Source organism: Neofelis nebulosa, chromosome 1 (genome assembly GCF_028018385.1).
Source record: "Neofelis nebulosa isolate mNeoNeb1 chromosome 1, mNeoNeb1.pri, whole genome shotgun sequence".
Taxonomy (NCBI): Eukaryota; Metazoa; Chordata; class Mammalia; order Carnivora; family Felidae; genus Neofelis; species Neofelis nebulosa.
Window position 1 is genome coordinate 152,172,129 of NC_080782.1, and position 12,807 is coordinate 152,184,935.

Sequence of the window (12,807 nt, forward strand, 5' to 3'; positions counted from 1 at the left end):
ATGAATGAATAAACTAAGGTTGATTAGAATTCTTATGACTTCTTGGTAATATTGCTGGCTCCTTGATATTTTGTTTCCAGCTACAAGGACATCTTTCCCTGTGAGCCTCACGTCACTGTCCCCACCTCCAGTTTCTCACCTGGGACAGGAAGTCAACCACAAGGAACAAGGCCCTGCCCTGAGAGAGGATGTGCATCTGCTGGTCCCTCCACAGAGGGATCCAAGATGCCCCACGGAGGATGAGGGCAGGAGAGTGGGGGGTGAGAGCTGCCTGGTGATTGGACATGCAAGCCTGAATAAGCTGGGAGTCACCTTGTGATTGGTCAATGAACAGAGGGACCGTGATGACAGTCACCTGTTGATTGGACACATGAGCTAGTCCTTGCTGAGAGCCACCTGGTGACTGAACACATGAGAGGGACCATGCTGAGAGACACGTGGGGATTGGACACATAAGAGGGACCATGCTGAGAGCCCTCTGGTTATTGGTCACATGAGCGAGACCATGCTGAGGGCAGCTTGGTGATTGGACACAGGAGGGAGACTGCAGCGAGAGCTGCTTTCTGATTGGCCATTTGTGTGAGGCCATGATGTAAGCTGCCTGGTGGTTGGGCACAGAACAGAGCCCACAGTGAGAGTCGTCTGCTGATTGTCCACAAACTGAGGTGAGTGGTTAGCCATCTGGTGATTGACCCTGTAGGCCATCTGGCGCTGAAAGCCACCTGGTGATTGGACGGACATAGGAGTGAGACTGTACTGAGAGGAGCCTGGTGTTTGCATACAGGGTGCTGCGGTTATGTTAGGAGGGTCAGGACTTTATAAAATCCAGGCACCCATAGGATTCCACTCCCCTCCCCTTCCCCCTGCCAATGGCTCCTGACCGCAAATGCAGCAAGGGGCAGTCCCCAACCTGCCCTCAGAGAGCCATGGACACCAGCCCACCTTCCTTCTTTAATTCCACAGTTTCCACATCAGACTCCCTGCTCAGCAAAGGGAAACTTCCAGTGCACACAGAAGGACCCCTGTACCTCTGTGCCCCTGCAGACCTCCACACAACAAGGTCAACTGCCTACCCATATGCCACCCTCTAAGACCCACCAACATGCATAGTTAGAATCCAGCCCCAGGCTTTATCTTGCTATTCCCAGAGACCTCCTCAGCTTGTGCAACTCAGCGTCACTGCCTGGTCCAGGGAGCTGGCTGTAGGAGTCCCCAACCATCCCACCCAATGCTTCCTTCCAAGAATGTGAGCCCAGAAGTTGCAAGCAGTGAGGAAAGGGGCCTTAGAAACCTCCCACTGCCTCTTGCCAACCCTGGCCACGACCAGGTTCTTGTTCCCCAAGTGGTTCCACCATTGCCAGAAAGGGAAAAACTGGTCCCAGGGCCCCTTCTACCCTAATACATTCAGTGACTCTGTAAGAAACATGAAAAGTCAGGACACAGAGAAGGAAGAACAACCCAAACCCGGAAAAGTGGGGCATCTGTACACAGACATGAGGAATTTGAGGCTACTTCCCAGATAAAAATTCCCCCTCCAACAGAGTGTCAGGTATGGGGTGTGTTATACCCAGAATTCGTGACCCCCAAAGACCACCAGGGAGCCGAGTCCAATGCAAAAGCAAAGAGCCTTTATTCAAGCTAGCTTGAGCTCAATCCCTTACCTGCACCAATGCAGCGGTGAGATGCCGGAGAGAGAGCGAGTTTCAAAAACACAAAGGTTTTACAGGGACCCAGGGACAGTTGGTGGGGTGATGGTCATGGCCTTAGCCAATTGGCTGGGGAAGGGTCAGAGTCCCATTGTGCAGGTTGCCGGGCGTGGTTTGAACAGGAAGTTTGAACGGGTGAGCGGGAAGTTATTCAAGGGGAGGAGGCGTGGTCTGAGGTTTGAGCGGGAATTTCTTTCTGCGGTTTTCCTGGAAAGGGGGCCATGTTGGGGACATAGTCACTCAAGATGGAGGACACAGAACAAAATGGAGTCAGCCAGCCTAGATCCACTCTTTCAGGGTGGTAAGGAAGGTAGAGGTTGTTCCCTCTCACATGTCAGTGATTCATGGCTGGATGCCAAGACCTGGCTGCTTGCAGCCATTGAGAGTACAGTGCCAACACTGGGTCACTGTGCCAGGTTCTGATGGATCCATGAACTACAGGTCTGAGGCCAACTTCAGCCTGATGTCCTGGTAACACACCACTTGGGGAGCTTTTATCATTTGGGGAGTTCTCTCCTGAGTGAAAAAAGGCTGCCATGACTAAGGACAAGAGAAAGGCCTGCAGCTCAGAAGCTGTCCTTAGGAATGAAAGCCATAGAAACAGCTTTGAGAGAATTGATTGAAAGCCCAAATTTATACAAATGGCTTTTAACACAGGCAGGGAGACAGGGACAGTAATAAATAACTCTCCAAAAAAGTCTCAGCTAAAGAATTCCTTCACAGTGTGTGTGAAAACACATCAAAGTATGAAAAATCTGCTTTTTAAATTCACATACCTGAAGGACAAGACTGAAAGTTAATGCCAGAGGGCTCCCTGGACATGGCCCAACAGGAGGAGGAGGGGGCTGATACAAAAGGAGGAGTCCCAGCCCCTGACAGCAGAGAAGTCATAGGCTGAGCTCCTCCAGTCTAAGGAGAGGTCTTCCACATTGGAGGTGGAGATGTCAGGGGCAGGTTAGGTCTTTGAGCTTCAAAGATTATTTTTCCAAATTCAGTGCTTCCTTGGAATTTTTGCCTTCCATGCCACATTTTCAAAGGAGAGAGGTCACCACACATTACTATCCCAGGAGGACATAGAAGGGAAGCTGGGCTGTTGTGTGAGTCAGATCCTGGAGTGGGAGTGTCATGACATTCAAGGTGTCTACCAGCTTTAAATAAATAGTTGTGTTGGAATGCAAAAGAGTTTCCTGGTGTTTGTGATGCACAGCTCATGATCATAGTTACCACTGCACCACACTACTAACTGCATTCTCCAAAGAGTGAGCAGGGGTCTCCATGGCTCTGAGAAAGTACAACCTGCCCATCTTAGTCAACATTTTTCACATACATTGGCTCCTCTAGAACTCAAAGCCAGCTGCTGAGGTGAGTTCCATTCTGATAGAAAAATGGAGGCAGTGTCTACACACAGCTATTTCTGAATAGACCATTTCTGACCTACGACCTCACAACCACTTTGTGGCAAAACGTGGCTCCAAACTCTGGATCCTTAAAGTTTCTGTTTGTAACAATGCCATTCACATCCCATTGACAAAAGCAAGTCATATAGCCAAACCTATTTGAAAAGAAAAGTAAATGTGGTCCACGGGTTGGGCCATGTCCAGGAAAGAAAGGTGAAAACTTGGGGGCAAATAAGAGAATTTACCTTACTCTTCTAGCCTATAATCCCTTAAAGGGAATTATCTTATTTATTCTGTTTTTCCAGTGCCCAGAACCATGTCTGGCATTAATAAATAAAGTCAAGAATATTTTTCTTTTTTTTTTAATTTAAATTTTACTTAGCCAAAATGCATTGCAATATTGGTTTCAGGAATAGAATTTAGTGATTCAACACTTACATACAATACCAAGTCCTCATCACAAGTGGTGTCCTTAGTGCCCATCACCCATCTAGCTTATCTCCCACCCACCTCCATCCATCAACCCTCAGTTGGTTCTCTATAATGAAGAGTCTCTAGTGATTTGTTTCCCTCTCTCCTCTTCCCCCCCTTCCCATATGATCATGTTTTGTTTCCTAAATTCCACCTATGAGTGTAATCATATGGTATTTGTTTTTCTCTGATTGACGTGTCTCACTTAACATAATGCCTTCTAGCTCCATAATGCATTCATTGTAAGAATCTTGAAGGAAAGAATGTGAGCAGCTTTCGTTTAGATACGGTTATGATTCTATTTCTTCCCATTTTGAATCCAGAAGGATTTAGATTTGATGAAAGCATGTATATAGCCCACGATTTGTGGCAATAACATCCATAATAGTAAAATAAAAATAGAATTTCTTGAGTGCTTACCATGTGCTAAAAACACCGCTAAGGATTTTAGATGTGTTATGTCATTTTAATCTTCAAGCAAATTTATGAGGTAGGCATTGCTCTCTCTCCATGTTGTAGATGACACGACTGAGAATCAGAGAGGTTCAATAATTCATTCAGTGTCACATAGCTAGAAGGCAGTGGAGCTATGATGTGAACCCAGGCTCAGTAGGCTCTATAGCCTCCTACTATGCATCATGCTATATCATCTCTATATGTTAAGTAAAGCCCAAACAATGTCATTTTCCTCATCTATAAAACAGGGATAAACAAGAAATGGCCACTTTGTAGAATTGTTAGAAGGTTAACAGAAAAGTTCTATATCAATTCCTTGATCCAGTGAAGCTTACACTGTGGACACTTAACAAATATGCCCTTTTGTTCATGTCCATTTCACATCTGACTCCTGCTCCCAGATTTGATGGAAATTCTCTTCAGGGTGTGATGCTCATAACCCATATTATCGCTTTGTTAAACCTTTAGTACTCAACTTCTAAAACATACATAGGTCCTCTATTGACATTTTCTCCAAAAATCAAACTATTAGCAGTGGGGTTCTAAAACCCTTGGGAAGGTCCAACTCTTAGTATTTCTCTTGGATGCTAAATTATTCATGAACCTTGATGGATTCTGAAGTTAGCTTCCTCCAAAGGAGGAGGATTGATAGAGGAGGCTGGAGTCAGTCACTTTCACATCTCAGGTGATGAGATGGACAGAAAGCAAGCAATTGGCACGGGTAAAGTTGCCAAAGTGACCTGTGAGGTGCGAAGGCCAGGAAGAGGGTGGGTCTTCTCAAACTCTGCTCAGAAATTTCAGACATCAAGGGTGGGAGGAGCATTTTGTGTCTGCAAAAACAAGGGTCATTTGTTTTGGAAGTCACTGTGTTGGACAAGAGGAAGAAGAAACATTTAATAAGTACCTACTGTGTGCCAGTCACCTTAGATATGTAATCCTATTGGATCCTCAAAAAACAACAACAAAAAAAGTCTGTTTCACAGACAGGAAACTGGGACTCTGACAAGTGAAATAACTTGAGCAAGTTTATGAAGTGAGTCGGGGTTCCAAGATAGGGACCTAACTCACCTAACTAAAGGTGAGGCGGTAAACTCACCTCCTCCATGGACACAACACATTTACATCTATTTATAGAGAAGTTCCTCCTGAAGAGGAGGTGAGGGCCCTCCATATATATTCTGTACAAGGAAAGGTAGACAGCACAGACAGAGGCAAGAGAGACAGAGACCCAGTAACACAGGGGACCCCACTCCCAGCCTACCAACCATGGTGTGGAGTGATAGTTCTATGGGGCTGTAACAGATTTGTCTGCCCTGGGACACAGATAAGGAGCTGCATTTGAAAAGAGAAACCAGAAGGCAAAAGATCCACTGCTAGAACTCCCACAAATGGGGGGAGAACTGCTGGATTTCTTTCTTTGTGGAGGGGCTGACAAGCGCCTGGTTCATATGCCTCTCCACCTTAATAAGCATGAATACCAGCACCCCATTGATCCTGCCTCCACCCTCGCACTGTTACAGACACCGCTGAGCCCACATACCCTGGGTATCACCCCCATTTCCCTCACAGTCCCACTCCCACCTCCTTCCCCTGCATCCTCACATCTCTGCATTCCCCACTTGCACTGCTCCATTGTATCCCAAGTCTCCCCTTCCCATCACCCCTACTCTTCCCCCACTCCTTCCTTCCCACCCTCCCAATTCCCTTATCTACACCTCCACACACCCATATTCCCTCTCCAGCACAGCTCCACTCCTCTCTGCACACCCTCATGTTCCATTGGTCACACCTCACCCATGGCCTGGTTGGGTTCCCCCATGCACCCATGTGCCCACGGTCCCTCTCTAGCATCCCTCACTTCTCCTTATACCCCCACGTCCCCTTCACTTTATCCTTGCACCCCCACTCCCCCGCCCCAGCGTTCCCACTTCTTTCCCCACTCACACTCCCATGTCTCCAGCTCCACCTGCACAGGAGTGCCCACTGAGCATCCCCCCAGCACCCTGGTATCCCCACCCCTGAGGCAGGAGGAGCACCACCAAAGATGAACTGATCATCCCTGACCTCCACCTCCTCATGCTGAAGCTCCAGGACCAGGAATCAGGCACGCTGGAGAAATTCTAGTTGGAAAAAGAGTCGCAAAACTAAGAAAGTGGGTTTCCAGGCACTTCATGAGGTCACACAAGTGTCACCACATCAGTCCAACCAGTTCAAAGCTTGTGGTCTCTCATACTACATGACAAGTTAGAAAGGCCATCTTTGCCTTAGAAGCCAATGGTTTTCCAGCAGTGCAAATTTGGGAGAATTCAGAACAAAGTCTTGTAGGAATGCTAACAATTAGATTTCATAAATCCACTACATAGATACCATCTGTCATTCATGGTACACACTTATGAATTAGAGGAACATGAAATGGAAACATGGAGGGAGTTTATTTACAAGAAACATTGACCTTCAGTGACTACAGCTCCAGATGTAAGCCTCTTTCATGCTGTATATTTGTTGATTAAAAATGAAAATCCACATATTGCAAGTTGTTGATCCTCTAAGTGGGAATGCTTTTCCTATGCTTACCCACAAATGAATTCTCAAGTTCCTCAGGTTTGCATGTCTGATATACCAAAGCCTGCCTTTGTGAAGCAGGACCCAGATGCTCTTGCACTTGGGACCCACCACAACATCACCTTCATCCACCCGGACACTCCCTTCAGTAGAGCCTTGAACATCTGTGTAGAAGAACAAGTATCAGGCTTGTCTATATTGCATGAGTCAGGGAAAGGTGTAGATATTTGCTCCAAATATGATGTAATTAACCTTGCTGCTAAAAAAAACAAAAACAAAAACAAAAAAAAACAACTTACACTAACCTAGATATAACAGTGTCCCAGGCCATTTAGCACTTCTCACAGTACTTCATGTTTATTGGTAGTTACAGTAATCTGGAGAAATATCCCGGACAGCATATAGTGGGCTGAGGTGCATGGGATGCTGGTAGTGAATGAGGCAGATAGCATCATGGGTATCATTTCCCTATCAAATATTCTACAGATTCTGATACACCTGCAGGTGACAAAAAAAGGAGACAGAAAATGAATGGCCACTGAAATGCAGAAGCCCTTGTACGAAAGCTTGAACAAAGATTTTGGGTCTTATTAGAAATGTATATCAGGAAAAAAATGTATATCATGGATTGGCGATGGGTATTTTTTCCAGTGATGCTGAATTGTGCATAAGAAATGTATTTTATGTGCTTGAAGATTCAGGCTTGCATTAAAGAGTATTTTCAGACCTTCTTCAGAACAATTTCTGATGCTGTATGTTATCAAAATACACTGTGTCCTGGAATTTTTGTTATTTTTCATCTCTAAGAATTCACTGGTCTGTAATAGGTAATGTGACATAAGGGGAGCACATGGCCTATTGAGAACTACTGCCTATGTCAGAACATGCAGTATGTCATCACTGTGACCCATTGCAGCAGGAGCCACATGGTGGTGAGGTGTGAAATTCTTTGAAACTTTTCCAAATCAGTTTTTATTTTATTTTATTTTATTTTATTTTATTTTATTTATTCATTTCATTTCATTTCAATTTAGTTTTTAAACGTTTATTTATTTTTGAGAGATAGAGAAAGTGTGCACAGTGTGCATAGGGAAGGAGAAGAGAGATAGGGAGACAGAATTTGAAGCAAGCTTCAGACTCAGGGCCAACAGAGAGCCCTACATGGGTCTCCAACTCAAGAACCATAAGATTATGACCTGAGCCAAAGTCAGGCGCTTAACCCACAACCCCTGACCTACCCAGGCACCCCACAAATTAGTTTCTTAGAAATAGTTTTTTAGAATTATAAAAGCAGCAAGGGGAAAAATTCCTTAATCAACAAGGGAAGATGGATGAGGTTCACAACAGACCTATCCACAGAAACTTGGCAAGCCAGAAAACAGTGGCAGATATATACATTGTGCTGAATTGGAAAAATATGGAACCAAGAATTCTTTTTTTAAAGATGGCTTAAACTTTTATTTACTTTTTAAAATATAATTTATTGTCAATTTGGCTAACATACAGTATGTAATGATTTTGGGGTGGATTTCCATGGTTCATAACTTGCATACCACACCCAGTGCTCATCAAAACAAGTGCCCTCCTCAATGCCCATCACCCATTTTCTCCTCTCCCCCACCCTGCCATCAACCCTCGGAGTGTTCTCTGTATTTGTGACTAGTTTTGTAACTACTTTTTTTCCCTCTGTTCTCTGTTTGAAACTTTTTTCCCCTTCACTTCCCCCATGGTCTTCTGTTAAGATTCTCAAGATCCACATTTGAGTACAAACATCTGTTATCTGTCTTTCTCTGACTGACTGTTTTCACTCAGCATAATACCTTCCAGTTACATCCAAATTGCTGCAAATGGCACGATTTTGCTTATAGCAGCACTTTCTTTTTTTTTTCTTTTTTTTTTAACGTTTATTTATTTTTGAGACAGAGAGAGACAGAGCATGAACGGGGGAGGGTCAGAGAGAGAGGGAGACACAGAATCTGAAACAGGCTCCAGGCTCTGAGCTGTCAGCACAGAGCCCGACGCGGGGCTTGAACTCACAGACCGCGAGATCATGACCTGAGCCGAAGTCGGACGCTTAACCGACTGAGCCACCCAGGTGCCCCATATAGCAGCACTTTCAACAATAGCCAAATTGTGGAAAAAGCCTAAATATCCATCAACTAATGAATGGATATAGAAGATGTGGTTTATATGTACAATGGAATACTACTTGGCAATGACAAAGTATGAAGGCAACCAAGAATTCTTTATCCAGCAAGGCTGCATTCAAAATGGAAGGAGATTGGGGCACCTGGGTGGCTCAATTGGTTAAGCATCTGACTTTAGTTCAGGTCATGATCTCCTGGTCTGTGAGTTAGAGTCCAATTTAGGCTCTGCACTGACAGCTCATAGCCTGGAGCCTGTTTCAGATTCTGTGTCTCCCTCTCTCTCTGCCCCTCCCCTGCTTGCTCTCTCTCTCTCTATCTCTCTCTCTCAAAAATAAAGATTAATAACAACAATTTTTAATAAATAAATAGAAGGAGAGATAAACTTTTCCCAAACAAAAACTAAAGGAGTTTGTGACCACTGAATCAGGCCTGCAAGAAATTTTAAGGCAGACTCTTTGAATGGTGAAAAGACAAAACAAAACAAAACAAACAAACCAAAAAAGGCCAAAAGAAACACAAACTAGAAGACCAGAGACATCACCCGAAACACCATCTACACAGGAAACACAATGCACTGAATTAATATATTTCAGGACTCACTCTAAATGTAAATGGATTAAATGCTCCAATCAAAGACATAGAGTATCAAAATGGATAAGACAGCAAAACCCATCTCTATGCAGCCTACAAGAAACTCATTTTAGATCTAAATCCAGCTTCAGATTCAAAGTAAGGGGATGGAGAACCATCTAGCATGCTAATGGTGGTCAAAAGAAAGCTGCAGTAGCCATACATAGACAAACTAGAATTTAAAATAAATACTGTAAAAAGAGATGAAGAAGAGCATTACATCATAATTAAGGGGTCTATCCCCCAAGAAGATCTAACAATTATAAGCATTTTTGCACCAAATATGGAAGTACACAAATATATAAATCAATTAATCACAAACATACACAAACTCATTCATAAGAGTAGAGGACTTCAACACCCCACTCACTACAATGGGCATATCCTCTAGGCAGAAAATCAACAAGGAAACAATGGCTTTGAATGACGCACTGGACTGGATGGACTTAACATATCTATTCAGAACATTTCATCCTAAAGCAGCTGAATACACGTTCTTCTTGAGAGTACATGGAACATTATCCAGAATAGATCACATACCAGGTCACAAACTAGCTCTCACCAAGTACAAAAAGATCAAGATCATACATTACATATTTTCAGAACACAATGCTATGAAAATCAAAATGAACCACAAGAAAAAAATTATAAAGATGATGAATATTTGGAGATTACCTCCTACTAGAGAATGATTTGGTTAAAGAAGAAATTAAAGAGGAAATTAAACGGTACATGGATACCAATGAAAAGGAAAACCCAACAGCTCAAAACCTCTTAGATGCAGGCAAGGCGATCATAAGAGGGAATTATAGCAATCCAGGTCTTCCTAAAGGTGGAAGAAAGGTCTCAAATATATAACCTAAACTTACACCTAAAGGAGCTGGGAAAAGAACAGCAAATAAAGCCCACAAACAGCAGAAGAAGGGAAATAATAACGACTATAAGAAAAAAAAAAACAATGATAATAATGAAATTTAAAAAAAAAAAAGTAGAACAGATCAACCAGGATCTGGTTCTTTGAAAGAATTAACAAATTTGATATCTGCTTAGCCAATTGATCGCAAAGAAAAACAGACTGACCCACAGAAATAAAATCAAGACTGAAAGAGGAGAGGGGAGGAGCCAAGATGGTGGAACAGGATGGAAGTTTTTTGTGTGTCTCATGTCCATGAAATACAGCCAGACCAACACTAAACCATCCTACACACCTAGAAAACTGATTGGAGGATTAAACAACAATCTGAACACCCTGAACCACAGAATTAAGGAGGTACACGGCATGGAGAGCTGAACTTGGGAGAGAAAGGCCACAAAAGGTAGGGAATTGCTTTTGCAGGCAAAGAGGACAGAGACTGGGGAGGGGGGAAGAATACGGGAAAAGTACCCCTCCCCAAAAGCAGCCACAGAGAAAGAAAATTGGAAACAACTGCAGGACTAAACTAAAAAGGGAGAAAGGAGAAAGGTGAGGGTTTAAATTCTATTAAGACTGTAAACAAGGGGAGCGCAAAGGCTGCAACTCGATACCTGGTGGTGCTCTGGTAGGACGGGCCAATCCCCAGGAACAGAGTGGGGTCTGGAAGGTTCTCGGGCCACACGGGGAAAAGCGGTTCCACTGCTGGAAGGACATTTGGTAGAGACTGTTGAAGCTTCCTGGTCCCAGCAGACCCTGGAAGGCAGCCACATTCACTGGTGCTGGGGCAAGGTCATTGAGGGGGAAGCCTGATGCCAGGTGTGTGTTGTGATTTTCCGTAATCCCTGAAACGTTGCTGCTACATTGTCTCGTGAACTTTTGTGGGGGGCAGGCTGGCACCTGGCTGCAGTCTTGGGGCACTGGCAACAGCCGGATCAATCGGGCATTCCTGGGTGCAACTGACATTTGGTCATTGCTCATTCAGCCATTGCTCAGTGAGACCCTCCCACAGAGGGGCAGAGCAGGTCAAAGCCACAGCCCTTCAGAAGTAAGGGGCTAGGAAAACAGCCACATCTGAGACAAAACTTGGGAGAGAGGTACTGTCTGGAGCCTGGTCACAGAGAGTGAAAAAGCGGGGAGTGGACAAGAGCTAAAGACAGAGAACAGGTGCACAATGGCTGATCTGGGAGAACAGACTGGGTAGCTGGAAGAGCCATTTTCACCGCTACCACACAAGCGCATAGGAACCTAAAGCATGGCAACAATCCACCCCAGTAGGCTAGCAGCGCCATCTAGTGGAGAGTGGAGCTGTTACATGGAACTACTCCCAACTGGGCCAACTTAGCTCTTCAAAAACAAAAGCCTCACCTCCAGCTTAATTTATGGACTATAAAGAGCTACATAGACTGACCTCCAGGGGAAAACAAACCAATTTCAGTCCTACTTCAATCTGTTAGCAGGTTCATCTATTCAATTTTTTTCTCTTTTTTTTCCTTTTTCCTTTTTCTCTTTTTTATTTCTTTTCTTTTTCTTGAATGCAGAAAGAGAAAAACATAATTTTTACTTTAATTTATTTTAAAAATATTTGTATTTAATTTTTATTACTATATTTTTTGCTTTTATGTACATTTTTTCAAATTCTATCTTATTCCAGTCATTTTATTTTACTATACTACAGTGTATTCACTTTTTCAAATTTTCAAATGATTTTTTTCCTTTTTTTCTTTTTTTATCTTTTTTCTTTTCATTTTTCTTAAACACAGAAAACGAAACACTCATATTTTACTTTTTATTAAAAATATTTTTCTTTAACTTTTTTCCTACTATATTCTTTACTTTTGTGTATATTTTCTCAAATTCTATTTTACCCCCATCATCTCATTTGGTCTACTTCAGTGTATTCATTTTTTCAAATTCTCAAACGATTTCCTTTTTTTTCTTCCCCCTCCTTTTTTTTCTCTAATCTGTCAAACCAATTTCAACACCCAGACCAAAACAAACCTAGGATTGAGCATAATCTATTAGATTTTTGTGTGTGTTTAATTTTTAGTTTTAATATTTTTGTAATTTGAATTTTTTTAATTTGAATTTTTCTACTCATTAATTCCTTTCCTCCCTTCAAAATGACAAAATGAAGGAATTCACCCCAAAAGAAGAAGCAGGAAGAAACAACATCCAGGGATTTAACCAACACAGATACAAGCAAGATGTCTGAACCAGAATTTAGAATCACGATAATAAGAATACTAGCTGGAGTAGAAAATACATTAGAATCCATTTCTGCAGAGATAAAACAAGTAAAAAGTATCCAGAATGAAATTAAAAATGCTGTAACTGAGCTGCAATCATGGATGGATGCAACGGTGGCAAGGTGGACAAGGCAGAACAGAGAATCAACAATATAGAAGACAAATTTATAAAGAATAACAAAGCAGAAAAAAAGAGGGAGATTCAGGCAAAAGAGCACAATTTAAGAATTAGAGAAATCAGTGACTCATTAAAAAGGAACAACATCAGAATCATAAGGG

General features: G+C 42.9%; 1 pseudogene; it reads left to right on the forward strand.

Moving 5' to 3' along the window:
- Window positions 1-6,106: 6,106 nt before the first annotated feature.
- LOC131484050 (5'-AMP-activated protein kinase subunit gamma-2-like) lies at window positions 6,107-7,123 on the forward strand (annotated as a pseudogene).
- The last annotated feature ends 5,684 nt before the right edge of the window (window positions 7,124-12,807 follow it).